We start from the raw sequence: 15,652 nt of genomic DNA, 5'->3' as shown, positions 1-15,652 counted from the left end.
GGCCTTACTGTTACGTACAAGGCCAATATTGTCAAAGTACCACACTTGGATCCACTTCGAGGACAGCGTGAAACAAGCTTTTATGCCACAAGACGGACAGAAAGCAGCAACTTCACTCTGGCTGTACCCTTCTCCAGAACATCACTCCATCTGAGATCATATATACCCAGGATGACTCGAGTATGGAACACATTCGTACAGCATAATGATGTCAACGAGATAAAGTCAGTTGATCAAATGAAAATGCTGGCCCACAGATGGCTCCAACTTCATCCTGTTCCCTACTTGTACGTCTCATAACAATAAAAATGCTTCCAAATGAGCTGATGTAGGTAACAGCTCTTAGCTTGCCAATAAAGTTAGGAATCCTTAACCTGTAAATAGCTTGTCAATAAAGCTAGGGATCCTTAACCTTGCCAAACCCTGTGTAACAAAAAAAAAAAAAAAAAAAAAAAAAAAAAAAAAAAAAAAAAAAAAAAAAAAAAAGAGAGAGACTCTTGTGTGTATATGTGTGGGGATGTGTGAAACTGGGTTGGGGCTATTGATTGATATTTTTTTTTTCCTAGGAAAAGGTTTAGTTTGTGTTTGCTGTGAGAGTAATAAGAGAAGGAACGGCTTTCACATGGAGTCGTCATTCACACGGGGTCGTTACTCTCACAGGGTGGTCACTCATCAGTCTTGTCAGATACTACACACTGGGTTATCGCTGTTCTGACATACTGATTCGTTCGTGCATATACGGAATTATGTGTTTGCTCAGTAATATTTTGCCTCGAAGGGTAATGTTGGACAGTGCCACTCATCCTGAGGGTAAACATGCTGAAATAAAGACAGTGCTACTCATAGTGTGAGTGAATATTCACATATTACCATCAGCGCCTCTCAACTTGTGAAGTACCTTACTAAGATTACAATAACATAAATATAGTATTAGAATTGTTCTGTTTTTTCATGTGAGAGATTTTAACCATCCAAATGATTTTCAAAAGGTAGAAAAAGTTGCATCAAGCAGGTCCATGGTTGAGAGAAATATAACAGAATCAAACTTCACAAAAAATTGTTTTGAAAGTAATATGAATATTGGTTTAGGATTGTACAAATTAAACTCATTTATAACTAACAGAATTTTGAAGAATTTAAGATATATTCGACAAGTTAAAATCTTAAAGCTTGGGAAGAATATAAGCTATGTCTGTCAGGTCCTTGACCACCTCACCCGCATCATCATAAAAGGTTTGTGTTGTATGTTGACCGTGAAGTGTATTCTCGCCCTTATATGCCTTCTGCCAATCTTTTATTTTATAGTTCCTAGATAATGTGAGAGGAGAAATCACGAAAACCCTTTGAAGTTCACTATTCTTCTTTTTTCACAATGGTTGTTCTGCACACAAATATATATATATATATATATATATATATATATATATATATATATATATATATATATATATATATATATATATGTCGTGCCGAATATGTAAAACTGGTTAATTAGCAAGAGCTCATTTAAAATTAAGGCCTTTCTAAAATTTTCTCTTATACGCTTAAAGATATATTTTTTTCATTAATGTTAATGTAAAAAAATTTAATTTTGCTCCAAAAGAATCTTAGAAAACTTACCTAACCTTATTATAACAAGAAAAATTTATTTTAGCCTAACCCAACTAAATATATTTTAGATTTGTTTACAATAATTTAATACTAAACAAACACAGTGAAATATATTTTTTTCGTTAGGTTCAGAATGATTTTGGCGAAATTATTGCATACACAAATTTTTGCTAGTCCTATATGGCAAGATGAGCGTTGCTATTTAAGCCAAGATCGCAAGTTCTGCCTATTCGGCACGACATATATATATATATATATATATATATATATATATATATATATATATATATATATATATATATATATATATATAAATATATATATATATATATATAGATATATATATATATATATATATATATATATATATACATTTATGTATATATGTATATATATGTACATATATGTACATATATGTATATATATGTATATATATGTATATATATGTATATATATATGTATATATATATATATACATATATATATACATATATATACATATATATACATATATATACATATATATATATATATATATATATATATACATACTAAAATAGCTTAAGCCGTTTAATGGCCATTCAGAAAAGCCTAAATCAGTCTCTAGCCAGTGATGTTTCCTGTGGCCTTCAGTATGACCGGTGTTGTCATTTGTGGCTTCCAGTGTGACTTCTTGCGTTGTCTCCTGTGGCAACATGTGTGGCAAGTGCAAAGGGGTTTCAATCCGATCCTGCTCCAACATCATCCCCAACTCCATCCGCAAGGAAAATCACAAACCAGTCCCATCAGCCAAGAGAAGTGGGTCTTACAGGACCCCTAGCGAGTGCAGTGGCGAGGGTACTGATGAGGGTAGTGGCAACGGTAGTAGTGAGGATATTTACGAAGGATGGTGGTGATGGTGACGAGGGTAGTGGTAAATGGCGAGGGTAGTGACGACTGGCGAGGGTAGTAGTGTGGGAGGCAGCGAGGGACAGGTTCCACCAACTCTTCAGTGTGTCTGGCGGCATCGCCAGTTGCGGAGCGGAGCATAGGTCGTTGACGCTCAGGGAGAGCGAGAGAGAGAAAGAGATAGAGGGGTCCTCCGTCGCGTGCGGAACACTTGCTGCGTCAGGCGGTAATCTTCCCCTTCCCGTCTACAGGGTAGAGGTTTTTCCTGCTTGTGCGAGGATACTGGCTGATACATAATAAGTGATGTGTTAAGTCACGGAGAAAATTATTTGGAAGCATGGATCATTAGTTGTGAATGAAAACAGAATATCCTGTTGACCCACCTTGGTGATTCTGTCTTATTTCCTTGTAAGTAGATGTAAGAAATTATATATAAGATTAGAAATAGTTAATATAACTCTGGTGTTAGCGAAGACTGCGGACAAGTTTTCATTCGGTGATCAGAAAAATGCAAACATCTCTGCCTATTAGTGCCAGCAATCGGTTTTACAGTAAAGTCATCTTGGTTTTCTTTACGATGACGCAGAATTGTAGCGGTATCTAAGTGATTTGTTAAGGTGCTGTGGTGTGGACATCAAAGTCAAGCGGTGTCGTCGGAACTGTCTGCCAGGGCTAGTGGTCATCTCGCCAACATAATTTATGAAGCATCAAGAAGGAAGCCAGTGGTGGTAACATTCTTTCACTTTAAAGATGCAACGATCTGGTAAACCAAATGCGAGCTGTCTATGAAAATGGGGGAAGTGAGGGTAAAGTTGATACTAAAGCACTTAATGAAAAGAATATCTGATAACGTGAGTCATTAAAAGTGCAGTGAACATTATAAAATTAACAGCCGTAAAAAAATATTAGAAAAACGTCTTTTCAGATGAAAGATACGAGTTCCTTGAGAAAGAGCATCTTCATGAAGGATTCACAGGTAACATGAAGATCCTAGACGTTAAGGAGTTTAGTTTAATAGCTTTGTCATGCACCCCATAACCATCCTACGGGGGGTTGTCAAAAGATTACAGAGGCATGAAAATGTGTCTAGGGACTGGAAGGAAACACTGAGGCTTCACCATCACCTGAGGTACAGATGTGGTGGCTGGTGATACACTCAGGTACTGGAGGGAGTGATTTAGACAACAGAGTCATCCTTCGCCTTAAAAACTGTGCACCACAACACCAAGCTCATCAATCATACTGCCGCACCATCCTCGCTAGAAGGTAAGAATGACAAATATCCTGGAATTTATACATTATATATATATATATATATATATATATATATATATATATATATATATATATATATATATATATATATATATATATATATATATATATATATATATATATATATATATATATATATATATATATATATATATATATATATATATATATATATATATATATTTTATTTCTGTAAGGGTTTTGCTGACGTTGTTGTTGATGCTCATGGATCAACCTTTTAAGACTAATATTGCATTTATTCTTAGTAGACCTGTGAAGATGACAATATTATTATTATTATTATTATTATTATTATTATTATTATTATTATTATTATTATTATACTAACATTATTAATGTTAATAGTATTAGCTGAAAATTAACAATAAAATGTTATTAATAATAGTACTAGTGTAATTTTCATTTATTTATGAACATAAATTTTTTCTAGTCATTTCGATTCATCTTAAACCGTCTCCATTGTCACCTGTTATTGGGACACTTATATCTGTTGCTGAGACGTTTATCACCACACAGTCTTCCGTAATAATTTCTTAACAACATTAACTCACATGCAACACAAGTCCCTGTATAAGAAGATTCAAGGACAAGTCTCCTAACACTGAAAAAAATGTATCTCTTAATCTGTAAAACAAATTTTTGGATAGTTCAATTGTTAAAGGAGTACGGCCTATTAGGCCGACTGTCAGTCGACCGTCGTGGATCGAATCCTTAGAAATGGCATAAATTATTTAGTGCCAGGCTTTGAAAAAGTGAAATGTGGGTGAAAAACAAATACAAATACTAAGCATCAATATATATCACTGAGATTTATGGGATCGTCGGGCTCAATTTTATGCCAAAGGCAATATACATATATATATATATATATATATATATATATATATATATATATATATATATATATATATATATATATATATATATATATATATATATATATATATATATATATATATCCCGCATACCTGAATCTAAGAAAGTCGACTAGATGTGCCGTAATATATAATTTTATCTGTGTGTGTTGTTTGTCTTGGCATTATACATTGTCATATTTTCAGTTTCAAGTTCCAAATTTCTTTATTTCATTCATTTTAGCGCATTCTTCGTACAGTAAACAGTTTTATCTCGCGTCAGTAGCAGTGGTTCCTGTATTGTTAGCGTTGTATAGCTATTAATTTATATAATTGTACCAAAGTTATGTCTTGTAATGTAAAATGTTTTGCACTGATATCTTAAAAGCTAATTAATCTTGCTCGATGTATTTGCATACCGAGCGATAACTGTCAGTAGTATTACTGAATTCCTATGTAATATACTTGTGTACCATATCGTAAGGTGTATCATCCATATTATATATAGGCTCCCTGTCCAGCTAGGTTCAAGTGGCTAGCATGTGACGTCACGCAGTGGCGCATGTGAGCGCTTGCCCGCAGGCCTCCTCTCAGTTCCAGTATAAGCATAAGGCGAGACAGGTAGGCCGGGCTATACTCCCCTCAAGACTGCCAATATACGTGTCATCGACCAACCAGCGAGTGTATTCTTTCTCTTACATCTCCGTTAAGTGCCCACGCGATATAACTTTTAGTTTCAGATCTCTCATACACTGAACAATAATGTCTTCGAAGCACACTCCAAGGTGTTAATTTCCAAGAATTTATCAAGAGATGGAAAATGACTCAGTTGTTCAACATCAAGACGTTAACGCTGTGGGTCCAGACTTTCTGCGGATGCGAAAAGTTTATTACTGGCTTCAACAATGGTAGTGTAGAGACATTGGTTATGTTCAAGACTGCAGAAATGCCAATAAGATAGGCCAACTTAACGAAATGACAATTTCCTCAATAAGACTAGAAGAAAACGGTTCTTGCTCTCGAGAAAGGCTGCAAGTTTGCTCAGCTACTCGAAAATACAGTGGAATGCCTTCCCTTGGGACAGTCATCAGGGAGCTGTGAAAACAGAAGCCTTAAAGATTTATCTTCGTCTTCTTCACACTACCTTGTTTACACCCTGGAGTTAGCTGACCTTAGGTTAACAAAGGTCGACTGCAGCTTTGACGTCAATGCATGCGAATTCTGGTTCCGTAGGAATCGTCTTCGAAGAAAAGAATATATATATATATATATATATATATATATATATATATATTTCAACAAGTCGGCCGTCTCCCACCGAGGCAGGGTGACCCAAAAAAGAAAGAAAATCCCCAAAAAGAAAATACTTTCATCATCATTCAACACTTTCACCACACTCACACATTATCACTGCTTTTGCAGAGGTGCTCAGAATACAACAGTTTAGAAGCATATACGTATAAAGATACAGAACATATCCCTCCAAACTGCCAATATCCCAAACCCCTCCTTTAAAGTGCAGGCATTGTACTTCCCATTTCCAGGACTCAAGTCCGACTATATGAAAATAACCGGTTTCCCTGAATCCCTTCACTAAATATTACCCTGCTCACACTCCAACAGATCGTCAGGTCCCAAGTATCATTCGTCTCCATTGACTCCTATGTAACACGCTCATGCACGCTTGCTGGAAGTCCAAGCCTCTCGCCCACAAAACCTCCTTTACCCCCTCTTTCCAACCCTTTCGAGGACGACCCCTACCCCTCTTTCCTTCCCCTATAGATTTATATGCTTTCCATGTCATTCTACTTTGATCCATTCTCTCTAAATGACCAAACCACCTCAACAACCCCTCTTCAGCCCTCTGACTAATACTTTTATTAACTCCACACCTTCTCCTAATTTCCACACTCCGAATTTTCTGCATAATATTTACACCACACATTGCCCTTAGACAGGACATATATATATATAGGTAATCAGAAGTTCTGTACTCGTGTTATTACGCCAGTAAACTTTCCCACCACAAGTACCGTTACATCAGGCTTACCAATACTGTAAAAAGTACTGCAACTAGAAACAACTTTAGGAGAAAGCACTCCTCAGTAATTGGAAAATAAATTCCCTGAATGTTGCAATCCTCCAGCTGAATATCATTTATGATAAATTTGCATATGTTACAGCTGACAACTGACATTCTTGATGAGACCTTGAATGGAAGGAACACCTTCAATGCAACACAGATTTTATTGTGGCAAAAAAAGCATTTCGTGAGGAGGGGGGTGCCTAAAGACTAGTTAATGGCTCTTAATCCTAGGAACTGGAGCACTCTGCAATTATGATATTCATAACGCTTCAAAAAAAAAAAAAAAAAAAACAGGCACGCGACAATTGCCTTAATACAGTGAAGCCTTTTCATAACAGTGTTATTACCTAGTTGAACAGAGAAAATAAGGGGTGATTAACCTACAGAGGGATCCAGTGTGTCAAGGTATCAAGGAGCGATGACTCGCCATCCACCACTCCAGGAGTGTTGTAGGCTCTATCCTCCGAAAGCTAATCGCGCGAGATAGACGCTACTCTCACAGCCAAACTATAAAAGAGAAGACTGGATAAATAACAAAAAAGGGACAATACTGTGATTGGAACGATACACAAATAACCCGCACATAGAAGAGAGGAGCTTAAGACGACTTGGACTTTGTAAATGGTCCAAGTCGGACCGAAACGTCGTCGTAAGCTCCTCTCTTCTATGTGCGGGTTATTTGTGTAAGAATCGATAGAAAAAATTTGGCTGGACAGTGTTTAGTGAGCGTGTTTCACGTCATGATTGTGAGTAAATATCAGTAGGCAATGTTTACCCCATTCCATTAATTGGACGCCACAGTAATGTATGGGGATATGCTGGCACCCGGGACAGGAGTACGCTGCCATTATGTGTTCATGTTTCCCACAGTCATATACTCAGCTTTTAGGTATGCAGCATTCAGAAGTTCAGCTTTCTACCTCAGGTGTGGCCTAATTAAGGTGTGACCTAGCTGAGGTGTGGTCGAGATGATGTGTAGCCTAGATGAGGTGAGGTTTAGTTGGCGCGTGAACTGGATGAGGTATGACCTAGCTGAAGTGTGGCCTAGCCGAGGTGTGGCCTAGCCTAGGTGTGGCCTAGCTGAGGTGTGGCCTAGCTGAGGTGTGGCCTAGCTGAAATGTTCCATACCGCTTTTATTGTCCACAAAATACTGTACATACTTCTGGCTTTCCAATTGTTATTTGTTCATATAATTTATTTTTTAAATAAAAATTTGATTTTGATTTAAATTTTTGATGTCGGTACTTTATACCTTTTCCACTTAGAACATCCTATGAGCTGAAAAACACTGAGTAGCCTAATGTAAAAAAAAATCATTTTCCATTTGAGGGCGTTGATGTTTGATGGAAATTTAATGTTACGCACAGAATTAAAAGTCTGGAGTCTCGTTTCATCATTCAAACTCGCTTGTGCCTCTTTTAAAAGGCTGATGTTTTCCCCTAAATCATTTTTTTTATGTTTATAGGCTTTTAGTATATTTCGTCCATGAGAAGTATTGAGTTAGTAGGATTTGCAACGAAGTATTTTCCTTCAGTGTCGCATAGTCAGTGCAAGCGCCGATTGCAGAACCAGACGCACAATCAGGCAACTTGGACAATGTTATTTGGTGTTTTGTCCACAACAGGGAGCCATCTAGGGGTTCTTGGTCAAAGGAACTGGGTTTGACCAAAATGCTCTGTGTAAAAAGGTCACCCAACTCTCTATAAACATTGTATCATACTGAAATAAATTATTATTATTATTATTATTATTATTATTATTATTATTATTATTATTATTATTATTATTATTATTATTATTATTATTATTATTATTATATCTCTTTTCTCTGGATCAAGTTGCTCTTTGTCTCCTATTTTCCAGGCGTTGTATGACTCGTACGGGTTTAGCGGCTCAAATATATAATGCAATATAATATAAAGTGATATTAATGACATTTGGGATAGAGATTAAACTAGTAGTGATACATTTGAGCGTGTGTGTTTGCTTGTGTATGTGTGTGAGTATTTGTTTGCTCGCGTGTGTTTACTTGTGTTTGTATGTTTGTAAAGCTTGTAAACCTTGAATAAACATACTGTATCAAAACACTCTTGTATACGACTGAAACAAACATGATCTTGTATCGTTTCCCAACTTTCTCAGGCAGGTGGTTCCCAGAAGGGAGGTAACTTTGTCAATTTTATCCTGTTAGTTTGAGATTGACGATATTATCGCATTTGCATCCGAAGTATTTCAGGAAAGAGACATTTGCACATTTTAACGTATATTCAGATACACACACACAAATATATATATATATATAGTCTATGCACACACACACACACACACACACACACACACACACACACACACACACACACACACACACACACACACACACACACACACACACACACACACACACATATATATATATATATATATATATATATATATATATATATATATATATATATATATATATATATATATATATATATATATATATATTCCAATTCTTCCAGAAGACGACCCTGTAGAGTTAGAATTATTTTCGTTCGTGTCCTCTAATACTCTACCACAGGATGCGACCCACAACAGTCTGATATTACCCAGGTAACTACTTAAGAAAAACAGAGGCAACAGGTGTATTGCAACGTGCCCAACGTTTGAACTTATTGAGTAAGACACAACTGAAACTCTTAAAGTATGTTTATTAATATAGCCTGCTGAGCAGGCGAAACGTTTCGTCGGTAAAGATACCAAAGGGCTGCACTTGTGTCTTATTCATCAACTTGATGGTATTATGTATCATTTTAATGTGATGTTTGCACTCGAACCCAGATCAAACCCGGGTTCTTCACACGTGAGTCGAATACGCTACCACTTGAGCCACGAGCCCCATACGCTTGGTTTTATTTTCAGAAGCCGCTACCCCAAGATTATCGATACCATGGTGTTTTCACGCTGGTTTATTTGTGGAGACATAATAACGAGGAACACCTGCCAGGCGACAAGATTCTCAACCGTGTAGGGTCGTAATAACTTTCACACTGGTGCTGGGCTGAGAGGATTTCAGAGACACACGTTCATTTTCTTTGTATATGGGACACTGAGTCGAGAGATTCCTTTTTCTTCACTGCTTCACCCTGGTGTTAAATACATTTCGTTTTATTTCCTCCCTGTAAGCAAAACATTTTCTTTAATGTAACGTTGGCTAGTTGAAGGTAAGTGGTAATGTCATACGCGTGTATTTAAAGATCAGGAACTCTTCGACTGTATGTTTTAATAATTTTATTACTTATTCTGGTGGAGGATATTTGCTTCTCCTAGGAATTCTAATCCTTCAGAACTGCTGCAAAATGTGTGTATGAAGATTACATACACTGAGAGGTTATGTCTCTCAGTGTACATACGCTGAGAATTAAATTTAATCAATACTTTAGGGCTGTAGGGTGTGTAGGGTGCATGCAGCTTTATTGATCCTCGTGTAAACCATACCACTGGCGGGGATAGAACCCGCGATCAGAGTCTCAAAACTCCAGACCGTCGTGTTAGCCACTGGACCAGCTAGCCAAAATAAGATTCGTCCAACTAGATATATTTCTACACTATAGGAAGGTTAGCATAGGCACCACTGTGACCACAAATGCAACTTTTTACAGACGAATCTCCAGCTAGCGTGGCCGTGACGAACTCTAGCTGAAGTCCCCTTAAAGCCGTCAAAATGACTCACGAAATCGTAATGACACGAAACTTGCATTTGTGGTCACAGTGGTGCCTATGCTAACCTTCCTATGGTGTAGAAATATACCTAGTTGGACGAATCTTATTGTGGCTAGCTGGTCCAGTGGCTAACGCGACGGTCTGGAGTTTTGAGACTCTCTGATCGCGGGTTCTATCCCCGCCCGTGGTATGGTTTGTTTGAAATCGTGTCATTACGATTTCGTGAGTCATGATCCTCGTTTAGTCGGCAGACGTCAAACTAACAATGCCTGTACCTTACAGCATATATGAATATTTAGTCGTGTAACACACTAAAGGCAGTTTGCAAATAAATTCTATTAAATTTTGTAATGTGAATTTTTTTTAAGCGCCTGTTTGGTCGTGGTCAATAAAACGAGTCGATGACCGGCAGCTGACAGGCACAAATACTTCCTACATTAGGATCTCAATTTCGACTAAGTGATTTCTCTGCATCTCCTCAGATAATATTTACTGGAAATTTTTCCATTTCTTTTCTACACACTCTAACCCGAGCCTCCATCTCTTCATTAAAACTCTTTACAACGTTCAATAATTCCTCACATTTGCAGCACATGCTAAATCGTTCTCTTATCCACACTGTCAAATGCCCTTTACTTATCCAAAAATGCAAGAAAAATCTCATTTTTCTTATTGAAGTACTGTCCACTTAGGTGCTTTAGCATTTATATCTGATCCACTATTCATCTTCCCATTTTAAACTATTTCCGTTCATGTGTAATCATAGTCTCTGCCTCTCTCATCACTATCAACACAATTCTGTCATATTTTACCCATTATCTCAACAAATTTATTTCCCTATAATTCTTGCAGCCTCACATGTTCCCGTTCTCTTCATACAAAGGTCCCCCACATGCTGTCTGCCAGTCCATGGCCTCTTTCCCCAACTTCATACATAAGAACATAAGAAAGAAGGAGCGCTGCAGCAGGCATACTGACCCATGCTAGGCAGGTAAAAATCACACCCACCCACCCAGGCATATAGTTCTACTGCCTTTCAATTATGTTTTTGAGTTTGTATTGATAAAGCCACTGGATGGCGAAACGTCTACAACAAAGATCCCCAGATGCTGCACATGTATTTAATTCTTCATCTTCATGTACACTTCATTCGGTCCTGTTGTCAATATTGCAACTGTTTTACCAAGTTTCAGAGTACCTATTTCTTTGCTTACTTCCTTCATACTCACAACTGGCTTATACAATAATTACCCTCATTTCTTCTCTCAAAATTAAAATTTCAGACGCCATTTTGTCACCAACTTACAGTAATTTCTCAAAAATATTCTAAGACAGGGGTTCTCAACCAGGGGGTAATTCCCCCACTGGGAGGAATTTTAGGGTGTTTCAGGGGGTAAATCTAGGACCACTACTCAACAACAAAGTGTGACGTCTTGAAGATTCAGTACACTATGTAGAATTGTAGTTTGTTTCTAATTAAATATATGACGTTCAATAAAGTTTATTGAATGTCACAGATTAAATTAAAAATAGAGGTAAATATTAATGAAATAAAGATTAATAATAATTATATAAATTATATGCATATTATTTGGAATGCACTTTGTGATTCAGACAATCTTGGGAAGAGGGGAATGATATTCTGACATCTGGTGAAAAGGCTAAATGGAGCAAAAAATGTTGAGAACCACTGATCTAAGAGATATATATGTCCTTATTCAGCTTCTGAACACTTTTACTATCAAAATACAAAGATTCTTAATGTATATTTACTCCATTTGTATTCTTATCTCTTTCCAAAACTTTTGATTATTCCCAACAAAATTTGCTGACAGTTTTTCACTCATATATTAAATCCTTCTCTACTTCTCCATGCATTCCGTTTTCTTTCCACCGTCTATTACCCAAGAGCCTCAGTGTTTATTTTCTAGTGTAAAAAAAAAATGACGCGAAGCTCTAATCCCATGTGAGTCATTCAGCCCAAGGAATGCTGTAGGCTCGAGTCTTCGTCACCTAATGGCGAGACTGACTCACTACCACTCAGCGTGGACACACACACACACACACACACAGGTCGCCTGTCACAGCTAAAAAGCGCATGAAGTCAGCTGCGGTCGCGGTAAACATGTTGACCCCGCACTCACTGACGTTCAGACGTGTGTTTACAGACGCATGTTTATCTCGTACTCACTGACGTTCAGATGTGTGTTAGAGACGCATCCTGACTTCGCACTCATTGACGTTCAGACGCGTCTTTACAGACGCATGTTCATCTCGCACTCCCTGACGTTCAGAGGTGTGTTACAGAGGCTTCCTAACCCCGCACTCCCTGACGTTCAGAGGTGTCTTTACACACACATGTTGGAACAAAGTGACTGACTTTCAGACTGAGAGTTATATTCATCCCTTTCTCAAACCTTCATGCAAGGCAGGATCATGAAGAATTACCCGAGTTTATCTTCAGTAGTTTGGTAATGTGATGGCGGTGGTGGTGGTGGTTTTGGGTGGTCGTGGGTGATGGGTGGTGGTGGTGATGGTGGTGGTGGTGGTGGTGGTGGTGGTGGTGGTTTTGGGTGGTCGTGGGTGATGGGTGGTGGTGGTGATGGTGGTGGTTTTGGGTGGTCGTGGGTGATGGGTGGTGGTGAGTGGTGGTGCCGACATGTATGGCTGTAGGATTGGCCATAAGTATTTTAGGAAGCCAGTCGGTGCTAAGCAAGACTTCGTTGACAATAAAGTTTCGTTGTGATAAAAAACTGCCCAGACAAGCACCTCGTTTATAAGCAATGTTTGGTATCCACTAAATGTAATTTCTTATAAGAAGAGTATAAAGTACTGACAAGCATGTGAATATGGTACAAGGAAAACGTTTGGGGATATTTATTGTGGAAACGTATCGTCTGCAGGTTTCTTCGTTCGAATGCAAAGATAACTTCAATAATGGAGAGAGCAGAAGTGTTTGTGTCACTTAGAAGTGTTTGTGTCACTAAGAAGTGCTTGTGTCACTAAGAAGTGTTTGTGTCACTAAGAAGTGTTTGTGTCACTAAGAAGTGTTTGTGTCACTAAGAAGTGTTTGTGTCACTAAGAAGTGCTTGTGTCACTAAGAAGTGTTTGTGTCACTAAGAAGTGTTTGTGTCACTAAGAAGTGTTTGTGTCACTAAGAAGTGTTTGTGTCACTAAGAAGTGTTTGTGTCACTAAGAAGTGCTTGTGTCACTAAGAAGTGTTTGTGTCACTAAGAAGTGTTTGTGTCACTAAGAAGTGTTTGTGTCACTAAGAAGTGTTTGTGTCACTAAGAAGTGTTTGCGTCACTAAGAAGTGCTTGTGTCACTAAGAAGTGCTTGTGTCACTAAGAAGTGTTTGTGACACTAAGAAGTGTTTGTGTCACTAAGAAGTGTTTGTGTTACTAAGAAGTGTTTGTGTCACTGAGAAGTGTTTGTCACTAAGAAGTGTTTGTGTCACTGAGAAGTGTTTGTCACTAAGAAGTGTTTGTGTCACTAAGAAGCGTTTGTGTCACTAAGAAGCGTTTGTGTCACTAAGAAGTGTCTGTGTCACTAAGAAGTGTTTGCGTCACTAAGAACTGTTTGTGTCACTAAGAAGTGTTTGTGTCACTAAGAAGTGTTTGTGTCACTAAGAAGTGTTTGTGTCACTAAGAAGCGTTTGTGTCACTAAGAAGTGTTTGTGTCACTAAAAAGTGTTTGTGTAACTAAGAAGTGTTTGTGTCACTAAGAAGCGTTTGTGTCACTAAGAAGTGTTTGTGTCACTACGAAGTGTTTGTGTCACTGAGAAGTGTTTGTGTCACTGAGAAGTGTTTGTGTCACTAAGAAGTGTTTGTGTCACTAAGAAGTGTTTGTGTCACTAAGAAGCGTTTGTGTCACTAAGAAGTGTTTGTGTCACGTTTGTGTCACTGAGAAGTGTTTGTGTCACTAAGAAGTGTTTGTGTCACTAAGAAGTGTTTGTGTCACTAAGAAGTGTTTGTGTCACTAAGAAGTGTTTGTGTCACTGAGAAGTGTTTGTGTCACTAAGAAGTGTTTGTGTCACTAAGAAGTGTTTGTGTCACTAAGAAGAGTTTGTGTCACTGAGAAGTGTTTGTCACTAAGAAGTGTTTGTGTCACTGAGAAGTGTTTGTGTCACTAAGAAGTGTTTGTGTCACTAAGAAGTGTTTGTGTCACTAAGAAGAGTTTGTGTCACTGAGAAGTGTTTGTGTCACTAAGAAGTGCTTGTGTCACTAAGAAGTGTTTGCGTCACTAAGAAGTGCTTGTGTCACTAAGAAGTGCTTGTGTCACTAAGAAGTGTTTGTGTCACTAAGAAGTGTTTGCGTCACTAAGAAGTGCTTGTGTCACTAAGAAGTGCTTGTGTCACTAAGAAGTGTTTGTGTCACTAAGAAGTGTTTGTGTCACTAAGAAGTGTTTGTGTCACTAAGAAGTGTTTGTGTCACTAAGAGGTGTTTGTGTCACTAAGAAGTGTTTTGTCAATAAGAAGTGTTTGTGTCACTGAGAAGTGTTTGTGTCACTAAGAAGCGTTTGTGTCACTAAGAAGCGTTTGTGTCACTAAGAAGTGTTTGTGTCACTAAGAAGTGTTTGCGTCACTAAGAACTGTTTGTGTCACTAAGAAGTGTTTGTGTCACTAAGAAGTGTTTGCGTCACTAAGAAGTGTTTGTGTCACTAAGAAGCGTTTGTGTCACTAAGAAGTGTTTGTGTCACTAAGAAGTGTTTGTGTCACTAAGAAGTGTTTGTGTCACTAAGAAGTGTGTCACTAAGAAGCGTTTGTGTCACTAAGAAGTGTTTGTGTAACTAAGAAGTGTTTGTGTCACTAAGAAGCGTTTGTGTCACTAAGAAGTGTTTGTGTCACTACGAAGTGTTTGTGTCACTGAGAAGTGTTTGTGTCACTGAGAAGTGTTTGTGTCACTAAGAAGTGTTTGTGTCACTAAGAAGTGTTTGTGTCACTAAGAAGCGTTTGTGTCACTAAGAAGTGTTTGTGTCACTAAGAAGTGTTTGTGTCACTAAGAAGCGTTTGTGTAATTAAGAAGTGTTTGTGTCACTAAGAAGTGTTTGTGTCACTAAGAAGTGTTTGTGTCACTAAGAAGTGTGTCACTAAGAAGCGTTTGTGTCACTACGAAGTGTTTGTGTCACTGAGAAGTGTTTGTGTCACTGAGAAGTGTTTGTGTCACTAAGAAGTGTTTGTGTCACTAAGAAGTGTTTGTGTCACTAAGAAGCG

General features: G+C 37.7%; 1 long non-coding RNA gene across 1 annotated transcript in view; it reads left to right on the top strand.

Moving 5' to 3' along the window:
* The first annotated feature begins 2,262 nt into the window (after positions 1-2,262).
* LOC128693855 (uncharacterized) overlaps positions 2,263-15,652 on the top strand; it is a 412,264-nt gene continuing 398,874 nt past the window's right edge. Inside the window, exon 1 of the long non-coding RNA XR_011392732.1 lies at positions 2,263-3,765. This is a non-coding gene — a long non-coding RNA (uncharacterized lncRNA). The remainder of the gene's footprint in view (positions 3,766-15,652) is intronic.

This window comes from Cherax quadricarinatus, chromosome 33, assembly GCF_038502225.1.
Source record: "Cherax quadricarinatus isolate ZL_2023a chromosome 33, ASM3850222v1, whole genome shotgun sequence".
Taxonomy (NCBI): domain Eukaryota; kingdom Metazoa; phylum Arthropoda; class Malacostraca; order Decapoda; family Parastacidae; genus Cherax; species Cherax quadricarinatus.
Note: the sequence above shows the minus strand (reverse complement) of the source record. Positions and strands in the feature narration are given on the sequence as shown.